Source organism: Neopsephotus bourkii, unplaced genomic scaffold, assembly GCF_033783945.1.
Source record: "Neopsephotus bourkii isolate Nb327-2 ecotype Australia unplaced genomic scaffold, CSIRO-AGI_Nbou_v1 NB_1328, whole genome shotgun sequence".
Lineage (NCBI taxonomy): Eukaryota > Metazoa > Chordata > Aves > Psittaciformes > Psittacidae > Neopsephotus > Neopsephotus bourkii.
The window spans coordinates 5,400,682-5,423,808 of record NW_026901808.1 but is presented as its reverse complement, the minus strand read 5'-3'; the positions used below and the strand labels follow the sequence as shown (position 1 = coordinate 5,423,808).

General features: G+C 39.1%; 1 long non-coding RNA gene across 1 annotated transcript in view; it reads right to left on the bottom strand.

The window, feature by feature from the left end:
* Positions 1-22,528, bottom strand: part of LOC133219224 (uncharacterized) — a 54,084-nt gene extending 31,556 nt beyond the window's left edge. The window contains exons 1-2 of the long non-coding RNA XR_009727382.1: positions 22,468-22,528; positions 3,919-3,993 (exon numbers count right to left, since the gene is read on the bottom strand). This is a non-coding gene — a long non-coding RNA (uncharacterized LOC133219224). The remainder of the gene's footprint in view (positions 1-3,918; positions 3,994-22,467) is intronic.
* Positions 22,529-23,127: the final 599 nt, after the last annotated feature.

Here is a 23,127-nt window from a genome sequence, read left to right as displayed (position 1 = left end):
CTTGGATTCTTCTAATAAAAGAAGAATTTTATTATCTGAATTCTCCACAGAAAGTGCAATACTGCCTACTTTAGCTTATTTTAAAACTTTTTCAATTTATAAACACTAAAAATACTGAGGGGTCTTGTCTATTTCTGTCTTAGACTTCACTGAGAGAGGCTGTGCTTGCTCAAAGAGGATCTAGTCTGAATTTCACCTCTTATACTGTCATACCCATGCTATGAGCATCAGCTATTATGAACATTTTATATTCTAATCTGAATACTTCTACAGACGAAAATATTTGGGCATATCTACATATGTATTAAGTTGCCCCATGTCAAGGACTGTATGATGCCTATGAACATGAGAACTGCATAGACATAGGACCTTAAACATGTTTGTGACCACGCACTGACTGTCTCTCATGAAGGTGACTTCAGAACTGCATAGACATAGGATCTTAAACATGTTTGTGACCACACACTGACTGTCTCTGTCTGGCAATAATTCTTTTGAGTTCAGGCATTCATATCCTGGTGTGACTGTTTATCATAGCAAAATGTTATGCCAAATCAGGAAGTCAAAGCAGGGAGAGGATTGAAAGGTCATGGCCTAGCTTTGCAAAGCAGTATTTTGATGATCAACAGTCAGTGCTCAAGAAAGGATTAGGAGATTTGAATTGAGAAAGGCAATAATATGGAAAGTAAAAGCTTCCAAAGTAAGGGTGAGGGAGAGTGTAAAGTAAGGGGAGTGGGGGAAGTGGTAATGCTGTAGGAATATATCTAAGATAAATTTACTAAATGGTAGTATGACATAAATATTTATCTCTTTCTGTAACTAAAAGAACACATAAGCTTCAGTTTGTTGGGTTTTTTTTTACACCAAATGTGAATGTAAAGATGAACACTGATAAAAAATGAGTGTCGGAAAAACTGTATGAAAATCTCAGTTATCATATCTATGGTGGAAAGAAAACCAAGAAAGTCTGATTGTGCTAAAAATATGAGACCAGATGTTTTGCATTACAGATGTAAAAAACAAAACTGGCATGTGCCTATGTACAAGAAAGAAAATACAGGAAATGGATGCATAAAGCTGCTCAATCTTCCATCAGTATTTCACAAATCTGTAGGAAATGTTTTATCACTGTATCACTGTACTAGCATATTGTAGATCAGACAGTCCATAATCGAAAAGCTTTGAAATGAAAAGCAAAGTCATTTACTAAATAAGTGATACTTAACAATTTTTAAATAAGTGGAAAATAAGATAAGTTGCAGTGTATGGTTATGAAAGTCATTATTTTAATATGTTGAGTGAAATGACAGGTTTTCTAGTCAAAGGAGGTGATAAAGTGTTTAGCCTACATCTAAAATAGATAATAAATTGTTGAAAAGGAGAGGTGACAGTGAGTTGTGCTGAACTGGACTGGAAGAGTGTTTTAAAAAGTTCTTCAAGATGTGGTCTTGGGCTCAGATAAGAATTTCAGGGATGAGTACAGCACAATGGCCAAGACTACTTCTGAAATTTAGCTACAGAGAATCAAGAAATATTATTGATAATAAAGACAGAGATAACAGATAGGGCTTGGATTTATTTATTTTTAGACTATTTCTTAGGTGTTCTTTTGGACTTAAGGAATGGAAATGGAGTTGTACATTACACACTGTGAAGAAGCATAAGACTGTAATGTAACATGAGAAATTACAGTAAAGGAATCAGGACAACAAAGAATTGATTTTACAAAACAAAACTATATGGCTTCTTTAGTTTAGAAGTGTGGAAAGAAGAATATGATTTGCTGTACAAATATACGTAGGACTTATACATCTGTGTGGGGGAACGATCATCTAGCTAAAAGATAATAACACACAGGAAAAATGCTCATGTTATGTTTGATTAACACAAAAACTGGTATAAATGAGAGGTTCTAGAACAGCCCGCTACCATGCATAGCTAGGGGAAAGATGTTAAGAAGCTCACCGTATCATTGCTTCTATATGGAGACTGAACTTGAGGGGTTTTTACTTGTATGTTCCTAATTCTACTTACAACTTGTTGCCTTAGCTAGAAAAAAAAATGTATGTATGTATTTACTTACTGAATGTGGGTCACTACTACCACAACCCTTTCAGAAAGCATGACTTCATGTGGCAAAACCACTTTGGGAAAACGGCTGTAGTCACCTGCAACAAGGTGCTCAGACACCATCAGTATGCCTGCAATTCTTTCTGGGACTGTGGTTTGTTTTTTTTTCCTCACAGTCACCTGCTTTTTCCTAAATATTTACTACACTGGGTTTGTGACTTTTAGAATGGGCCACTGGCAATGATTCCAATGAATTGCAGCCACCTGGTGTGCTGCAATCATCTTTGGTGATGACAAAATGGGACATGCAAGACACATGGTCATGATTACACCAGAAGTCTTTGATCTGAACTGTGGAAAAAATTTCCTTCATTTCTCAATTTCCAATCAAACTGACAACATTCTTCCACTCTGAGTTAGTGGTGTGCTATTAGTTGGGTTCCAGTCACTCTCTCCAGTCACCCAAAACTGACTGCTGAGCCAAATATTTCCACACATTAAGAGAGTCCTTGATTGAAGTGGAATACTTAAGGTATAAAAAGTTATTATTATGGAGTTTCTTTTCCTATGTTGTAGTGACATAGTACAGAGTAAAAATAAAGCAATGCCCAAAAATAATACTTCTGTAATCCATCATGATGAAGGATAAATTAAGAAAACCTTACAGTTACTGTATTTCAGATCTCAAACCAGTTTGATTTTGTGTACTTCAAGTGGAAACAGAAGGATTTATTTACTTACAACCGTTCATACAGCCGGGTGCTAGACATGCCCAAGTCACGGTTGGGCATGATAGACAAGGTGGTGTTTCCTGTAGGTTTTTTCTTTCTTTTTGCTCAGTTTATTCTTTTTACCAGTTCTTTAAGCAAACCATTGTTACTTTTCCTGACTCCTCCAGCCATCTTTTTCTTTGCCTTTCCATTCTCTTTTCTTAACAGCATGGTGAACACTTTAATTTGACTTCTTGAAGAACCATAGGTTAATTCCCTTGTCTCCTCATCACCAATGGACAGTTGAGTTCACCCTCTAAACTCAGCTTTTTAATGGTGTAATTCACTTGGCTCACTGTAACTAGGAAAACTCACACCAGCTAATGATTTTGATTTTTCCCATAGCACAATAAAGACTCTCCCTCCATTCCAACCATAATCTAGGAAAAGTTTGCAACAAGGCAGGAAACTGCAGAAGAGATATTATTAACTATGGCAGATGCACAAGCACAAAATGACAGAATGGTTGAGGTTGGGAGGGACCTCTGGGGGGGTCGTAAGGTTCAGCCCCTATGCTCAAGCAGGCCGCCTACACTAGGTTGCCCAGGACCATGTCCAGATGGCTTTTGAATATCAGTCCTATCTGATTATAAATATAACTGGGTTGCAGAGGTTGCTGTTTACACCAGCCAGAAGGTATGAAAAGGTAGCAAGAAACAAAATCCTTGAAAATGGTCATTACCTTGTTGGAGGTCTTCAGATTAATGTGTGAAATAAACTGTCTTAGGAAGTAAAGAGTTAACACTGAAGTACTCATAGAAGATATTTAGATAGATTTATGTTGAATTAGAGGTGGTCTTCATTCAGAAGTCATTTGCAGTTTAGTCTTCCTGAACGTGTGTACATATATATGTTTGTATATGCATCTATAGAGGGCTCAGATTTTCCTGTTTAAATTTAGTTTGCAAACAGTAGCAGGAAGTTTGACCGCAGTCAATAATCAACTCAAAGCAATGGTTCTCATTACATACTATGAAAAAAATTAATATACAGTAGCTATGACAGATGCAAACAAAATGTGTTCCATATTATGAAAAGACTGTGTGGATGTGGGTGTACAATTATATATGTATGTTACCTTCTCCTTCTGGGACTTGGCACTTGGACTGCAATCCAGGTGTTGCATACAATGTTCCATGAAGTTCTTCTGTTCCTGTATATTAATGTATTCAAAATAGCAGATATCAGTTTAAAACCTGGTCCAAAACTATGTTTATAGCACAAAAGGAAGTATTAGTTCTTGGGAAATAAAGAGGGTTTATATTCATATATTCACAAGTGTATATGTATATGCGCATTCTCATACTTAGGCACACTCACACACAGGTATTCACAGAATGACACAATATTATAGGTTGAAACAGACATTTGAGGTAATCTTGTCCAATCACCCTGTTCAAGACGGATCAGCTAAAGCAGCTTGTCCACAGCCACTTCCAGTCAGGCCCCAACATTATCTCTGAGGTACACCATTAACAACTGGCCTCAAACTGGAGGAGATCTGAATGTTTCTTTTGTCTAGTTCTACTTGATAAGTCTAAAGAACAGGTAATTTATAACCCCTGCAAAGTTAGTATTTCTCTTCTATGCAGTTACTTATCAGTGCTGTTTTTGTATTGTTATCTGATCACAGCATCATGACAATCATCATGACAAGAGTGATAATCATCCCGCAGTCATAGTGGCTTTCCAGTCCTTTTCCACATATCCCTAAATTGATAAGACAGAATAAGGTTAGAAAATGAGGGACAGCGCAATTTGGAAAGATTGAGCTTAAGCTATTGCAGAAGTTTGGAAGGCCTGAACACCCTGGGAACCAAAGTCAGCTGGACTGGAGGGGTTTATGTTCAGGAAACATGTCAGTGGTCACAGAAACATCCAGTGCTTAGAGGTTCCTTAAACTCAAGATCTTTTCTCAATATGTGGAATCACTATGGAAATCCAAACACAGCTGCCTGGTGAGTGACCAGAAAGAGAGAACTTTAATTTTATCTTTGACAGTTTGGATACTTTTATCAAACAAAAAGAGGGGCTGCTGTGCTATGCAGTTCTTATAGTGTTCTTTCTTGAAATTATAAAGAAATATCATTATGAATTATTTCAAAAAGACGGTTTTGGAAAACAAAACAAAACAAGCTTGCTTGCTTGTTTGTTTGCTTGTTCCCTTACTCCCTGACATCCTTATTAGATGGTGATGAGAGTAAAATTAACAATGTTAGATAATAACTTATTATCTATTATTTGATTTATAATCACTAATAAATAGTTTTGCAGATACCATATTATATAGTGTATTTTTTTTTCTTTAATGTAACATTTCTTAGCAACAGTAATTTTTTGCCAAGGTATTTTCTTGATATCAGTTGAGCACGGAAAAGAACAGTACTAATCCCCAGTAGTAGGAATCATTACTGAAACAACATGATTTTTTAAATTTACTTTACAAATTTTTGAAATGGCAATGAAATTGTTCAGAGTAGTTGACAAGCTCAAGCAGTTGTTACATCCACACACAAAAGCAGCATAAAACAATATGTATTGTTAACGCTGTACAGCTCTGTGACTTTCATAGAGCCACAATTAAGAAAGGAAAATACATAAAATAATAAAAGAAAAAAAGATTTCTACAGAGTAAAACACCCTAAATTATACAAAGTACGTATCGTTCCATGAGGAATACTAATTTAGATACATCAGTAAGAGCTCCTGTTCTAAAACCACAGTTTTAAATTAAGGATATTCAGACTTTTGCACAGATTAACACTCCAGAAGCATAACCGTTTTCCCTTTTTGCTGTTTTTTTAACACTTAGTAGAGTACAAAAGTTATTCTTAACTACAGAATAATTGTAAATTATTAAGTAAAGGCACAGACTAGAAAAATATATGAAGCTCTATATAATGATTTCTTATGATATTTCTCACAGAGGAAGTGTAATGCCAAAGGATTTTCAAGAAAAAGAATGGCTGAAATTATTAAAGGACAATACTGAATACACCTAAGGAAGATCAACAGGAAAGAATCAGCATCCTAAATTTAAGGAGTGCCTAAATTAAATATTTTATCCACTATGTATCTGTCAGTTATGTTAAGGATGGTAAAAGTAAATAAATGGTTAGTGAAATGATTTATCTTTCTTTCCATTAACTATCACCTGGATTTATGCAGCCTGATATTTTATATACTTTATTCACAACCTATTTTGAGGCTGCTTCCTGCCTTTGGAAATGTTGGTAAATCAGATGGAGACAGTAGGTGTCTTGAGTCTTGGAACTGTGAAAAAAACTGGAAAAGAAATAAATAACAAGCAGGGGTCATTGTCTGAGGGGATGGTGGAGAAAAAAAAACAGCATTAAAATATCTTAAACTGAATGCTAACAGGTGACAAGTGACTGGGTATATGTGTGTGTGGTGGGAGAATCAATGCCCAAAATTGAATCCTTGATCTCTCAATTTTTGGTGCTCTCAAGTAATGGTCACCTGCTAATTGCTAGCTGCAACTGATAAAAACCATGTGTAAATTTACAGTAGCATCTGGACTAAGGAGAAGTGTCAAGTGTTAGTTCTTCAGGTAGTAACAACACATAGGACAACCACGACTGCAAGACACATTGTGCTTCTGCATATGGAGCATTAAGACTTGGATAATTGGGGGCTGGTGGGCCTGGCAGGAAATGGGTGTGCAAAGAAACCAAGGGTTCTTGAAAAGAAGTGGTTGATATCCTGGCCTGGCCTTGGCCCATATCCATCCCCACAGCTCTGCACAGCCATTCCATGTGTGATGTGCCCGCGGTTCCCATGGTCAGACCTGATCCTGGCATACTCTCCCATGGAACAACGTGCCAGCCTAGCCCAGGCCCCTGCTCTTGCCAGCTCTGGGATCAACCTCAGCTCCTCACTTACCTCCCCTTAAGGACCAGCCTGTCTCCTGCTGCTCCCTGACAGAGGAAGCAGAAAGAAGGCAACACAGCATGAGCTGACACAATTCCTGCCCAATCTCCCCTGGGCAGCCGAGTCCTTGCTGCCCTGTCTTGCTCCTTCAGGAAATCATGTCAGAAGTGAGATTTTATCCCATGCCTCTCAGTGAGTCTCTCAAGTAAGACCATAAATGCTTGCCCACAGGGAATCCGGATAAAGGACTTTGACTGGGACCGAAGGAGACTGCAGCCCTTGTCCTGCTTGCAAGGGCAGGCACTTTGCACTCACCAAGCCCCAGCTTGCTCAATCCCAGCCCAGGACCACATCCATGATATCCCACATTTCCTTCTAGTTCAGGACTGGTGGGCAGGATGTGGTGTACCTCTAGTAGTAATTAATGAGAAAATAACTGAAAACAACAAATATAAACCATGTCCTTCTTATTGCCTCCTTTATTTTTCCCAGGGACTTGAAAATTAGGAACTGTCACAGCTTTAAATGTAAAGTACCTTGATGCTCGAAATGTTTAGAATGGGATAATCTGCTGACAGGTTTCATTAAACTTCTTCCTGTTCTCAAGCCTTAAGAACATATCTGAGTTTTAGTCTTACAAGATGCACACTGAAAAATTTCTCTGTGCTCCCAATTTTACATGCTGCTGAAAGGCCAGATGTCACTTTACGGTGAGCTCATTCATTTGGAAGCAAAGAGCCAGCTCCTTGGCTCTAATGTGCTCATGTGACCGCCTCCAGAGGTTGTCTGGGTGTGAAAAAGAACTACAGATTGCCCTAGAAATTAATCAAAGAACTTTCTCCTCTGGACAGACATTAATAATTGTCTTTCTTTGCTCATATTAAAAATACTCAAACTACAGCCCAGCATGCATTAAGACACTTTACAGTGCACTGAAAAACCCTCTCTGCGAAGCAAAGCATCTTAGACCATAAAGTTTAAGTGCATTAAAATACATTTAAACATTTAAAAGTCAGGTAAAGTTTTTGATGCTTTGAAATATTCACTAGAACCATTAAATCTTTAATACAGGACCGTAACACATTTGGCTACTTGCACCTAAAGTTTTTCCTCAGGAAAAAGAAATCCATTAAAACTAAATCTAGTCATGTAAAATACTATGCTAAAACATACTTCATGATAGTAAGTATGATGGGATTAATTGTCAAAGATCACTAGAAATCTTCAAAGCCTGGAGCAGTTAGAAATCTCATTCTATTATGATCTCCAAATCTCTTAAACGCCCGACCTTGTGTGGTCCTCCAGATGATCTTTTGGTAGTTCAAGGAACATATAAGAAATAAAACTCCATAATGATTTAAAGATGTGGCCTGTCTTTTTTTGTCCAGATTTCAGCCATGCATCCTGTAATCAATATAGGTCTTATGTACACCATAAGAACGCATGTTTGTACACATATAAAGCATTTTTTTGTCAGCACAAGTAGCTACATTTTCTGCATATTGTCACTGCAGTGAAGAAATAAATAGTAATATGCATAGAAGTGTCAGTACACACTGTCGTTAAAAATAAATAAATAAATAAGACAAAAAATTCCATACCTATAATTTAGAAAATGCAAAGCTACTCTTTACCTTCTAAATTTCATAAGCTAACTGATCAATTAATTACAATGCTGAAAAGCAAGTTTCATTCAACAGGAAAATAGATATTGCCTTGATTCAAATATTGCAGTACCACTATATTCAGTTTTTTCCCCTTTTATTTATGATATTGAATTCCTTCTTTTTGTGTGTATAAATTACACTCGGCAAAATTATTCAGCTGAAACTATTTCATTATTGAATTGAAACATTTATAATAAAGCCAGTATTTCTCCTTTGAAACAGGGATTAAAAAAAAAATAATTCTTAATGCATTTTCAAAATTGTTTCCATTATTTGAAATATATTTTTTCATTTTAAAATTCCATGCAATCATAGTTTTAGACTAATTGCAAATCACAATTAATGTAAAAAAATAAAATATATTTTACTGTTCTAATAACCATACTTTTATTATTTTAGAAATGCTAGAAAACTGAAACAGGTTAGTAACTTACATGGTTAAAATGGGTTTTCTTAATGACAGAGAAATAAAATGTAAGCTAAACTTGAATTTAGAGCATTACCACCCTGAAAACTTCCTTTTATGATATTTTTTAAGTTACCAAAACAGTAGCAGTTAATTTTCATGAATCAAACAATTTGAAACTAAATTTGAGGTATTACGTAGCCTGACTTAAACTGAGATGCCTACACCAAGTTAACATTTGAACATAGTTCTTTCTTTCTATGGCTTTTGTATAGAAATCAGCACTTACAGGGGCTAGTTTATTTACTTAACTTTAGCTACTGTCAACTTTTAACTATTGTCAAGCAATCGAATGTCACCTCTAAGTGCTGTGGGCCACCACTCTCAGATCATAGAATCATAGAATCGTAGAATAGCTAGGGTTGGAAATCACCTTAAGATCATCAAGTTCCAACCCCCCTGCCATGGGCAAGGACACCTCGCTCTAAACCATATCACCCAAGGCCTTGTCCAATCTGGCCTTGAACGCTGCCAGGGATGGAGCATTCACAACCTCCCTGGCAACCTATTCCAGTGCCTCACCACTCTCACAGGAAAGAATTTCCTCCTTATATCCAATCTAAACTTCCCCTGGTTAAGTTTGAACCCATTACCCTTTGTCCTATCACTACAGTTCCTAATGAATAGTCCATCCCCAGCATCCCTATAGGCCCCCTTCAGATGCTGGAAGGCTGCTATGAGGTCTCCACTCAGCCTTCTCTTCTCCAGGCTGAACAGTCCCAACTTTATCAGCCTGTCTTCCTACGGGAGGTGCTCCAGTGCCCTGATCATCCTCGTGGCCCTCCTTTGTACTTGTTCCAACAGTTCCATGTCCTTTTTATGTTAAGGACACCAGAACTGTACACAATACTCCAAGTGAGGTCTCATGAGAGCAGAATAAAGGGGCAGGATCACCTCCTTCGACCTGCTGGTCACGCTCCTTTTGATGCAGCCCAGGATATGGTTGGATTTCTGGGCTGCAAGTGCACACTGCTGGCTCATGTTCATTTTCTCATCAACTAGCACCCCAAAGTCCTTCTCCGCAGGGCTGCTCTGAATCTCTTCTCTGCCCAGCCTGTAGCTGTGTCTGGGATTGCTGCAACCCAGGTGTAGGACCTTGCACTTGGCATGGTTAAACTTCATGAGGTTGGCATCAGCCCACCTCACAAACATGTCAAGGTCCCTCTGGATGGCATTCCTTCCCTCCAGCGTATCAACCGAACCACACAGCTTGGTGTCATCGGCAAACTTGCTGAGGGCGCACTCAATCCCACTGCCCATGTCAGCGACGAAGATGTTGAACAAGACCGGTCCCAACACCAATCCCTGAGCGACACCACTCGTCACTGATCTCCACCTGGACATTGAGCCATTGACCACAACTCTTTGTGTGTGGCCCTCCAGCCAGTTCTTTATCCATCGAGTGGTCCATTCATCAAATTGATGTCTCTCCAATTTAGAGACAAGAATGTCGTGTGGGACAGTGTTGAACGCTTTACACAAATCCAGGTAGATGACATCAACTGCTCTACCCCTGTCCATCAGTTCTGTAGCCCTATCATAGAAGGCCACCAAAGTGGTCAGGTGGGATTTCCCCTTAGTGAAGCCATGCTGGCTGTCACTAAGCACCTTGTTGTTTTTCATGTGCCTTAGCATGTCTTCCAGGAGAGTCTGCTCCAAGATTTTGCCAGGCGTGGAGGTGAGACTGACTGGTCTGTAATTGCCTGGGTCATCCATTTTCCCCCTCTTGAAAATGGGGGTTATATTTTCCTTTTTCCAGTCATTGGGAACTTCACCTGACTGCCATGATTTTTCAAATATGATGGCCAGTGGCTTAGCAACTTCATTTGCCAGCTCCTTCAGGACCCGCAGGTGGATTTCCTCACGACCCATGGACTTGTGCACATTCAGATTTTTAAGATGGTCTCAAACCAATTCCTCTCCTACAGTGGGCCCAAGGTCTTCATTCTCACAGTCCCTGCGTCTGCCTTCCAAGACTTGGGTGGTGCGGTCAGAGCCTTTGCTAGAGAAGACCGAGGCAAAGAAGTCATTCAGAACCTCAGCCTTCTCCAAATCCTGTGTAGCTAGTTCACCTGAGAGCTTCCTGAGGGGGCCTACATTCTCCCTAATCTGTTTTTTATTTGCTATGTACCTGTAGAATCCCTTCCTGTTATCCTTAATATCCCTAGCCAAGTTTAATTCTAACTGGGCCTTAGCTTTCCTAACCTGGTCCCTAGCTTCCCGGACAACATCCCTGTACTCTTCCCAGGCCGCCTGTCCTTGCTTCCACTTTCTATAAAACTCTTTTTTCATTTGAATTTTCCTCAGGAGCTCCTTATCCATCCAAGGAGGTCTCCTGGCCCTCCTGCTGCACTTTCTTCTAGTTGGGATGCAACACTCCTGAGCTTGTAGCAGGTGATCCTTGAAGACCAACCAAGAGTCTTGAGCCCCCCTGCCCTCTAGGGCTATATCCCATGGAACCTTACTAAGCAGGCTCCTGAAGAGGCCAAAGTCTGCTCTTTTGAAGTCTAGGGCAGTGAGCTTGCTGCACGCTCTTCTCACTGTCCTAAGGATCTCAAATTCAACCATCTCGTGGTCGCTGCATCCAAGGCTGCCCTGCAGTGCCACATTTCCAACGAGCCCTTCCCTGTTGGTGAGCACAAGGTCAAGCATGGCACCTCTCCTTGTCGGTTCCTCTATTACTTGCAGAAGGAAGTTGTCTTCCACACAATCGAGGAACCTCCTGGATTGCTTGTGCCGGGCCGTACCGTCATTCCAACAGATGTCAGGGTGGTTGAAGTCACCCATGAGAACGAGGGCCTGTGAGCGTGAGGCTTTTCCTATCTGCCTATAGAGTGCTTCATCCGCAGATTCCTCTTGATCAGGTGGTCTATAACAGATCCCCACAGTAATGTCTCCCATCACTGTTTTCCCTTTAACCCTGACCCACAAGCTCTCTGTTAACTGCTCACCAGTCCCCAGACAGAGTTCCATACTCTCCAGCCTATCCCTAACATAAAGGGCAACTCCCCCTCCGCGCCTGCCAGGCCTGTCTTTTCTAAAGAGTCTGTAACCTTCCATTCCAACACTCCAGTCATAGGAGCCATCCCACCATGTTTCTGTGATGCCTATAATGTCATACCCCCGTAGACGAGCACACATCTCTAATTCCTCTTGTTTGTTCCCCATGCTACGGGCATTTGTATAGAGGCATCTGAGCCGAGCTCCAAATGAAGCCGGCTCATTGGCTGGAGCAGCCGGAATATCTCTGCATTGGTCCAAGCATTTATTATAGGTGCTGGCAACTGACTGGGAGTGTTGGGATGGAATGATGCCCCCCTCCCCCAACACATCTAGTTTAAAGCCTCCTTAACCAGTCTGGCAAGCCTCCTACCAAAACTGCCCTTCCCCTTCTTTATCGGACCAGCTCCACCAGCCCCCGCTAGACCTGGCCTACAAACTTGGGTCCCATGTTCAAGACACCCAAACCCCTGACTGTGACACCACCCTTTTAACCATTTATTAACCTGGCTAATCCTCCTAGCTTTTTTTAGGTCCTCCCCTGTATCCTGGAGAATAGATGAAAAGACTATCTGAGCTCCAGACCCCTAACCACCTCTCCCAGGGCTCTGTAGTCCCTCTTTATGCTCCCCAGGCTACTACTATCTATATCCCTAGTACCCACATGTATCACCAGAAGTGGGTAATAGTCTGTGGCGCTTACCAGAGCAGGCAGCCTCTCTGACACATCCCTGATCTCTGACACATCCCTGCCCTGGTAGGCAACACACCTCCCTTGAGACCAGGTCCGACCGACAGAGAAGTGCCTCTGTCCCTTTCAAAGTAGAATCCCCTACCACGATGACCCACTGCTTTTTCCTGGCAGCACCAGTAGAGATCTTCTTTACCAGTGCATCAGCCGGCTGTTTCTGGCAGAAGTGCGTTTCCTCATGAGCCCCCTGCAGGACAGCAAAGTGGTTCTGTGTGGGGGCAACAGGTTTAGGAGGAAGTCCCTTGCTTTTAATTGTCCTTTTCCTCCTTTTTTTGGTTTGGGTTTTTTTTTTTTTTTTTTGTCACCAATTCCCATCTTCCCAGGTTAACGTCCTCCTTCTTTCCCCCATGAGCTACAGGGGAAGCTTGAGGCCCCTGCACAGTTTGGGCCAGGAGCAAGCATTCCTGCTTCCTCTCAGCTACTCTGACACCTTGTAGCCTATTAATAGCTTCCCACAGCTCAGCCACCTGCTGTAGGAGAGCCTCCACCAGGGAGCACCAGTGCATCCCTGCCCATTGTGTACCTTTCCCTCACCAGAGCAGTGCAGGCACTCTCTACACCCCGAAGTCTGCGCTGCAGCCTCCCCTCTCATCGGCAGATGTCCACCTTTGGACTGGATTTCTTGTGTTATTTGTGAAACAAGTTTCCAGAAAACACAAAAAGTTTAGGACTGTGGATCAAGGTCCATGGTGCAAAGTGGACTCTCATTAGGTGCAGACTGGCCTAGACAAAGCAAGGATATATTTATGTACGTTTCAGAGGAGAACACCTTCCAAATTTCAAAGCTTTTATTAAAAATGACAGGAAGCAACCTCTCCCACTTCTCTGCCCTCATATTCCCCTGTATCCAAATACCCTCATGTTCTTACTCTTTGGGACATTTGAATTTAACTCCATGCTGATGGATATTATTAATCTCAATCAAAATGCTGGATTCAACATTTCTTCTATCTATCCTCCTGCCTGCCAGCCCAGAACTTCCTGTACAATTCAGTGTCCCACCCTGAGGTTCAGGCCATCTCTATAGTTTTAAAAAGAAACAGGTGATGTTTTCATAGCTGAGCTATGTTAGAATTAAAAATAACCATGCCACATTAAATGATGTCTTCTGATTTCAGATGTAATTTAATACATAGGAAAAATCTTTTGGATTAATATTTGTATGACTAGCTCTAGAACTACTGACTGCGATCAGCTGTGTATAAGGTCAGGGGCTTTCATTTCTGGCTCTCTCCTATCTTTGGTCTCTACTCTCAATCTGTTTCTAATGACTTGTTCCTTTTGTTGTTAAGTTTTAAATCACTACAAGTGTTTAAAAGGACATTTCTTTGTAGTACTGCATTTAATAAAATTCAAAATTGTTTTCAGGGATTCATGGGAATGTGAGTTTAAAAATAGAAAGATAAAAATAAAAATCTGAAGGCTCATAAATCACGTTTTCCACATAAAGAACAGACAGGAAGTTGTTCTGCTTGAAACTCCCTACCAAGGGATATTAACACAATCTCTAATACACTCTCCTCTGATTTTTTAATACTTCTAACAACACAATAAGACTGAAATAAGACTGCAAGAAAGTCATTCAGGTGCTGAAGCATGTCCAAAGAAGAGCAACAAAGCTAATGAAGGGTCTAGAGTGCAGGTCTTATGAAGAACAGCTGAGGGAACTGGGGTTGTTCAGCCTGGAGGAAAGGAGGCTGAAAAAAGACTTTATCCCTCTTTACAGATACCTAAACAGAGGTTGCAGTGAGGTGGGTTTTGGTCTCTTCTCCCAAGTAACAAGTGATAGGAGAAGAGGAAATGACATCAAGTTGTACCAAGGGAGATTTAGATTGAATATTAGGAAAAAATTCTTCACTGAAAGTGTTGTTGGTCACTGAAACAGGCTGCCTAGGGTAGCGGTTTGATTCAGCATCCCTAGAGGTATTTAAAAGATGTGTGGTGTTTAGGGCTAAGTGGTGGACTTGACAGTGTTAGATTAACACTTGATCTGAACCTTAGAGGTCTTTTCCAACCAAAATGATTCTATGATTCTCTGAAACTGCTGTGATGTCTTTTTCCTATCCCCCTTTTGTTGTTGTTGTTGTTTGTTTTTTTCCTTTTTTTTTGTTTGTTTTCTTGGTGATGGTGGTGGTGTGGGTTTTTGTTTTTTTTTTTTTCCTTTCCACGAGGGAATTTGTAATAGTTTCATATAACTCAGTAGTCTAGCAGGTTGTGCTCATATAAGAGGATGCTCAGATTAAAGTGTTTTCAGTATTTGCAGGTATTTGTGCCTTGGTTGCATGGATTTTCTGATATGACAAATTCTGCATGCAAGAAACTCTCCTGTTGTCTCTTTTCTCTCCAGCTATAAGCATCTGATTTAAATCTGTGTCTTAGATGGCTGTTTCAGGCAATGTATAATTGGATTTGACTTTTCTGACCAGAAACCATGTTTAAGTCTTAATTTCCACTGGGTTTGTTGCTATTGAAATTGCACAGAAAAAAAATTAATCTGAGAGAAAATAATATGGAAGATTAAAATGAAATATCCTTTGCTATACCATTTTTCAAGAAAGCAAACATAACTATTTCTCCAGGTTTTCTATCAATCGTAGGCATAGATTTATTTTTCAGTATCTCACTGAAGTAAAGGAATAATTTTATCTCTAATATGAAATCGAGGTACACAGGAAGTGCACATTTAACTGTTCTAAAATGAAATATTTAATTTTAGATTTTTTTTTAGTAAGAAGGGCTTTTAAAGAGCATTTGGCAGTCTATCTATTCGAGATACTAATTTTAATTAAAACCCCCCAAATATTCAGTTAAATTGACAAGTGAAAATGTAAGGTCTTAAATAATATGGAAGCAACAGAAAATCAAGTATTTGAGATTAAAATTAATAGTTACTTTATCTTACCAAAAAAAAAAATAAAGCAAGCAAATCTATTCTGTGATTTGGTTACATAAAATATAGCAGGAAGGAGCAGTACATGGTGCAAGAGTTACCACTGACCAAAAAACTCATAGAAAACATCTTCTTACATGGCTTCAGACACCTATTTTCTGCAACACAAATTTAGGCTTTTGATAATTCATTGACATGAGGCTTACAGAGTAAAAAAGAATTAAGGATTTGTGCCAAATTCTGGGTGTCAAGATAGTCGTGTTAACATATTAAAATATCATGTTCAGTAGTCATTAAAATGATGTATAATGTCCTAGAATGATGTAAAATTCTCTGAAATCTTTATGGGCAAAATAGTTTAAAGGGATATAGTCATAATTAATTGCCTTTGAAACCATATATTAATACCAGAAAGAATTGACAAAATGCTGTATGAACATAGCTATCTGTCCTGGGTTCAGCAGTAGCAGTCATTTTTTATCCTTCTTAGTAGCTGGTGCAGTGCTGTGTTTTTGACTTTCAGCCTGGGAACTTCGTTGATAACACTGATGTTTTTAGTTGCTCCTCAGTAATGTTTAGTCTGACCAAGGACTTTGTGAGCCTCATGCTCTGCCAGGGAGGAGGGGAAGCAGGAGGAAGCAGAGAGGACACCTGACCCAAACTAGCCAAAGAGGTATTCCATACCACAGCATGTCATAACCAGGATGTAGAACTGGGGGCAGTTACCTGGAAGGGCTTGATCACTGCTCAGTCATGCTGGGTATTGGTCAACGGGTGGTAAGCAGTTGTATTATCTTCCCTTGTTATTTCCCTTATTGTTATTATTATTGGTGGTAGCAGCAGTGATTTGTGTTATCCCTTAGTTACTGGACTGTTCTTATCTTAACCCGTGGGAGTTACATTCTTTTGATTCTCCTCCTCATCCCCCCGGGGAGTGGTGGGGGGGAGGGAGATGGGGGAAGAGTGACTGCGTGGTTCTGAGTTACTGACTGGACTTAAACCATGACACTATCTGTAAAATGCCCCTGATATATGCAGCTTAGTTTTAATTAAAAACTGTCAGCTTCCCATCAAAATTATTTAACTCTCTGGACATCACGTGTCTCAAGACTCTCTAGTCTTTCAGTGTTGCTCAAGTTCATTGCTAAAGGCCCTCCAACTCTACGAACCTTCTAGTATGAGAGAAGAGTTCAGAAAACACCTTTGCTGGATATTCATATTTTTTTGGAAGACAAAGCACTGCCTCTCAGCTAACATGAAGGTAAATATTTTATGGGGGAAAAAGTGAATCAAAGTCCCCAGAATTCTGGGGTTTTTACACTTCCAACTTTCACTGGTTTAAGTTGCTTCTTCCTACTGGTTTTAATTCTCAAGCTTTCCTAGTTATTTCTCCTAAAGCTATGCTGTACCCACCCAATATTATTTCACCATGAAACAATTCAAAACAATAAAGGATTCAAATCACTGCAGTGAAATACTCACAAGCCATTAGACATTAGTTGTTAGTATTTCACAAACCAGAATCCTCCTGATAACAGACTTTCCAGAAGAACAGAATTCAATTTTTGCCTTTATTATGGACTTGCAGAATAACTAAGGATGAAAGGGGCACTAGAGGATGAGTACTGTGTGTATCATGGTGGATTAGTTGGAAGACAGCTAGCCCATAAACTGAGTAGAAGGTAAGAAAAATGGCCCTGGTGCAACAGAAAGGGAAGGCAGAATATAGGCTGATGAAGACTTGGTGAAGCCTGAAGAAGTCCTCTGTGGGGAGAATTAATTATTCTCAGAAGACAGGGAGAAGCTGTCAAGAGGAGTCAGGCAAGAATGGATACCAAACCTGGAGAAAGACATTTTAAATCTGTTACATTATACAAGTTTTCTTTTATTACTCTTCAGATATCAGCGTCCTAATAGATTTTCCTTTCGCTTGCGTTGCTGTAAGAACTTGGAGGTCTCACAGACTACTTTTTACAGTGAAGGAAAAATTATAGATATGAAGTCTGGGTTTATTTCAAATATAAACCATTTTTATTTGCATTCATACTTGCTATGGAAAAATAGATTAAAATCAGCATGCGAGGCACACTCTTCTTTAAGTTACATTCTTTTCCAGACACTCAATACCAACTTTGCAAAGAGTAAGTCTTCCTTTGAGGACTGGATTTAAACAAAACTCAAACTGAAACATGTTCTACTGCTTACACATCTCCCTTTGTTACTTTGCTTAACTTAAAAGATAAAACCTTTTCATATCTTTACAAGGCTGAATATTTTGGAACAGAATAAAACAAACAATCAAACAAACACCAACAAAAGAAACAACCCCAAACCAATGAACCCAACACCAAAATGCTAACTCAACATAGAGCACATCTACTAGCTCCTTCTACTTCTTTCCCGTATACTAAATGCATGTATTTCAGCCTTAACTTCACACATAGTGACTGTATTTGCCATGTTAATTTTCTCTTCCGCCTGTTAATAATTCAGGGGATAAAGCAATGGAATACAGCAAGATAAGTTATACATTATGGATTAAATTGCACAAACTACTCACTGGCTGTAGTAAGGAACACTTCAGAAGAAATAAATAAAGGTCTCAGTAATGCAAGAATCTGTGGTACTGTTCAGTGTTCAAAGAGCAGTACTACAGCCTTGTATCAAGTACAGATGATTCTCTCCTTTGAACTTGTATGTTTTTCTGTGCTGCCATCTGCTCTGAGGACAGCAGACAGATTTCCCCCTTTTTAGCTTGTAAGTAATATAGCACATCAGTGTTTCTTTTTTTTTTTTTTTCATTTTATTGAAGGTAATGACATCTCCAACAAATTAAACACATAAGAAAATAGAGAACAGTTCTTAGAGGATACTTACAAGCAGCATTTTAGTTCAACATTCACTTTGAGGATTTAATTTTACTTTTTTTTTCTCCTAATTGTCACAGTATCATAATCCCTTTCGTGGATCTCCATATATTAGAGAATGATAAATAGATCACAGTTATCTCAAGGATAAGAATGATTTTCAATAAGTGTTGAACAGTTGGACAGCTCTGCTGGAAGCAAACTTGGGCTAAATATATCCCAGATGTATTCAATCTGACACCAACTGTACAGAACCTTAGAAAACACTTCTTGTGAAGGTCTGCAGGGTTCAACAGTGCTACTACCTCTTGGGAGTTCGCTGTATTACTGGAACTTTGTTTGACATGGGCTCTACACAGAGCTCATAAATCAGTGCAGAAGAGTGTGGTGAAAGGAGATCTGGGATTATTCCACTGACAGAGATAACCCTATTCCTGTTATTTCACCACCAAAATCTGTCGTTTTTTTTTTTCTTTTCAAGGACTGGATCTGCCAGAAGCTTGTGTAAGTATCTTGCTGGTGTAGGACAGAGCACATGCAAGAATGGTTTTGAGGGATTTTCAAGGAAAAATACCTTAAAGAGGTAGTATTACATGTTGATATATGAATCTTACAAAGTACAGGTTAATTTGCATTCTTCCTATTGAAACTAAGGAATGTAATTTTAAGAACAGGCTACTAATAGACATTCTATCATAAGGTAAATTATCAGGAAAGAAATAACTTAGTATCTCTATGTTCCAAGTACTGTTGAGCTTGAGGCTACACATGCTTAGTCATCTTTCAAGTGTACATTTTATGGCATTGCTGTTAAGCTTTGTACCTACAAGGGTGAACTACAGTCTGCTCTTGAGTAACACAGTGTGAGGACTGAGAAGGTCATCATTATTTTCTCAAGTGCCACCTTACTCCTCCTCAACTTCACTTACACTACCAATATCATACTGGCCTAAAATACTATAATTTGTCAGATGATATCTCATATTTTATAATCTGATTAAGCAGTCAGAAAGTTGATGTTGCTATAGTGGCTTTAGTTCCTGATAGAATCCCACTTCCTTTAGTTAATAGCACTGTATCTTTCAAATTTATGGGCAGATGGTTGAATTTTAACTACTCCCCTACACTTAAACAGCCTATTTCCAAGCTGACAGAATTTCAGGAGGTTCATTTATGGAATCATGAAGTTCATTCTCCACAAAGATTTTAGTACTTATTAAAAACTGGATGTCATGACACTCTGTTCAAACATGACACGGATCTTTAGATTTCTGAATTAAAAATAAAGAAATCAAGACTGAGAGAAGAGGATATTTGCTTCATCTTTCTGTGTGTTGAGTAAGAGCTAGTGCTTGTTTCTGTTAAATGCAGCCAACAGAGAATGAGAAACTGCTGTGGTTTACGTGACTTTAGGGAACGATAATGTGCAGATGAAGGACTGGCACATCTAGGTACACATTTAAATACATCATTATGGAGATTTTTAAAAATTCATTTTGTTTTGTTTTGTGTCTCAATTTGCATCACAATCAACCTTTGATGATTTTTTTTTTTTTTTGGTCTAATCTTGCAGGTGTTTTTTAGTTTAATTGATGGTGCTCATTCCAGTGCCGTTGGAGTTAATGTTTCCCACATGTAAAAAGATACCATCTCAGATACACCAACTTTCATTTAAACTCACCATGGACATCAAACAGTATTTATTTTTTAAAGTGGTTTGTTTGAAAAGCATGCTAACTTGGTAAATCTAGAAAGGGGGGCTTCACATCTTTTTACTTCTTGAACTGTAACATAATTTCTATAAGTATCATGCAGTCTGCAAATATTGCAAATGGAACAAATCAGAACAGGCATTGTCAAACTGGTTAACATCATTAAATAATAAAAAGAAAAATGATACTGTGTGTGAATTATAATTAGCCATATATGTTTACAATAAAAATCCTAAAGAAGATGCTATTGGCTTTACCAGTTCTTCATAGTATGCAAAACTGCCCACATAACAACACTGCGCAGATTTGAGATTGTTGTGCATGTCTGGTCCTAAATGTGATTATTTAGATATGTTTTAAAATATATGTTTGGGCTCCTAGAAGATGACAAGCAACAAGGAGGTGATCCTTCCCCTCTGGCTAGCACTGCTGAGACCCTGGAGAACTGCATCCCGGTTTGGGACTCCCCTTTACAAGAAAGAGTACGGACATACTGAAAAGGGTCCAGCAAAAGCCACAATGATGTATTGGTGCTGGAGTACCTGTCCTATGAGGAAAGCTTGAGACAGCTGGTACTGCTTAGCCTAGAGAATAGAAGGCTCAGGGGAAAGGAGGCTGCAAAGAAGTTGCAACCAGGCTCTTTTCAGTGCCCAATGGCACAGGTACTTGGTGACTGGACCAGAGTCAGTGGTAACAAACTGAAACAGAGGAGATGCCATCTGAACATCAGGAAACAGATTTCCACTCTGGACATGACTGAGCACTGGCACAGCTTGGCCAGGGAGGTTGTGCAGCCTTCATGATTGGAGATGTTCCAAAGCTGTTTGGGCATGGTCCTGGGCAACCTGATCTAGGTGGCCCTGCTTGAATAGGGGGGTTGAACCAGATGTTCCCCAGTGGTCTCTTTCAACCTCAAAGTTTCCATGGTTTTGTGATTCTGTATGACCCTCATTAGATCAATATTTTTTCATTATTTCGAAATCAATATTGCAAAGATAAAAGTAGTATGTGTTTGCATGATTGAACATCATGTTTATATTTAGTTCATATTCACATTCATATTTAATTTACTGCCCATATGTACCTCTGCCACTTTAGCTATTTTGCATTATCCATTTCATTGTTCTTTTTGAACTTAAGCGTATAGCAAGGTTTGTAAGGACAGCTTGTTTCATTTTGTTGAACCAGCTGACAAAAAGAAAAGATGACCTTTCTAACATCAGCAGATGACCTTCGGATTATACTGATGCCCACTTGAATCTCCACAAGATACAGAGGTAAAGAAAAAAACTCTTGAAATCAGTAATCATTTACATATTATTCCTTGAAAGAATATTTCCTTGAACAATTCAATTTTCTAGCCATTAAACTTTTCTTTCCAATGTATCTGTCTGTGGAATGGAGAAAGGGAAACCACCAACCTAATAGATCCCTACCAGCAACTCTATCCTATTTGAAAGAAAGGAGAAATATCAGATTCCCAGACTTGCTTGTTTAGGGACATCATCCAGGAGAATTACAGCAGAATGTCTATATTGCTGCTGAACTAGTGTAACTCCCCCATGAACTCTCTGTGTCAACATAAACATTGCCTTAATGCAGTAATTTCTCTCCTCCAGAGTAATTATTTCTTTGGATGTAGTGTAGTCATTAAAAAAATAAAAATAAGAATAAATCACTCTATCATTGTTTGGAAAGGGTGTCCACATGGGGCGTTATCACTTGATGGTTCTAGGAGGGCAATTACTTGATGGTTCTAGGAGTGAAATTACACCATTGTGGCTATACAACAGAGATATCACTTAATTAAGTAAAATGCCTGATCTGTCATATATACTTCTTTCTTTTAGATCCCATCCATTTATTGGCTACAACAAATATGTTTCTGATGGAATGGTTAAAAAGGATACTAATCCTACACATGTTTAAAAGAAATAGAAATCAGAGTGAGTCCTTGACAGAAAAGGAAGGGTTAGTCATAGTAGAAGGAAATTCAGCTCTAGATCAAGACACCTTATATTAGTAGCATATGTTAAATTAAGTGTTTTAAGCTCCTATCAGGATAAGCTAATGTCTAATAAATGCTGTCAGGAAACAACTTGTATGAACTAGTGGCATGATGCAGTATCCAAAACAGACACTTTTAGTATTGCATGAGGTGTTATAGTGTAGATAAGGTATTTCTATGGCTTTTGAAGGTATATGGCCTAGCCTACAGAAGACACTTACCTTACTTGCTAGAGGATAGTATGATCTCTGGGGGATCCAAAAAGCAGTCACACCCCACTGCAGATGTCAGTTGTCTGTAATGGAAAACTGTTGAATCGGAGCATTCAGGTGCTGCTGACAAGTTCAGTGCAGAACTTCTAGGAGAATCAATTACCTTCTAGAGTGGCAACAATGCAGAATTACCTCGTGCAGCTTGAATGACATCAGATGTTCATTCTAGAAAAGGAAATCCAGCGTGAAACTAATGAAAGCAAGAACACACGTATACCTAAATTTTGGGTTGACTTACCTCAAATTAAATTCCTGGAACGTCTACTTTGGTGTCACCTTAACAGATCTCTAAGGACCATTGTATTAATCAGGTTTTCAGTTCAATTTCTTAAACGTAGATCTCCAGTAATATTTGAGGTGTCCAGGAATATCCTGTTGGACCTTGAGCCATTGATCCAGAAGGACATGAATATTCTGTAGCTCCTGTGTAATATCTGCCAACTCCTTGCATATATATTTTGATTATCTTGGGCACTGCAAATGGTTCTAGAGTTATATATCAAGGAAACTGAATCAAAGCATAGGTTCTTCACTGTAATAGTCATTTAGATAACAGTAAAAATTAGACACCTAAGGGTCTTAGTTTGGTACTAAATCCAAGGTACTAGTGTCAGAGGAAGCTGTATTTTATTTTGTGACTTGGACACTAGGGATGTTTGTAAAAGAAGTTAAACACTTTTATTCAAACAACTACAAAGCTTCTAGAAGCACAGGGAATATTTCAGTTGCTTTTCTGTATCTGATAGCCTGTGAACAGTAAGAC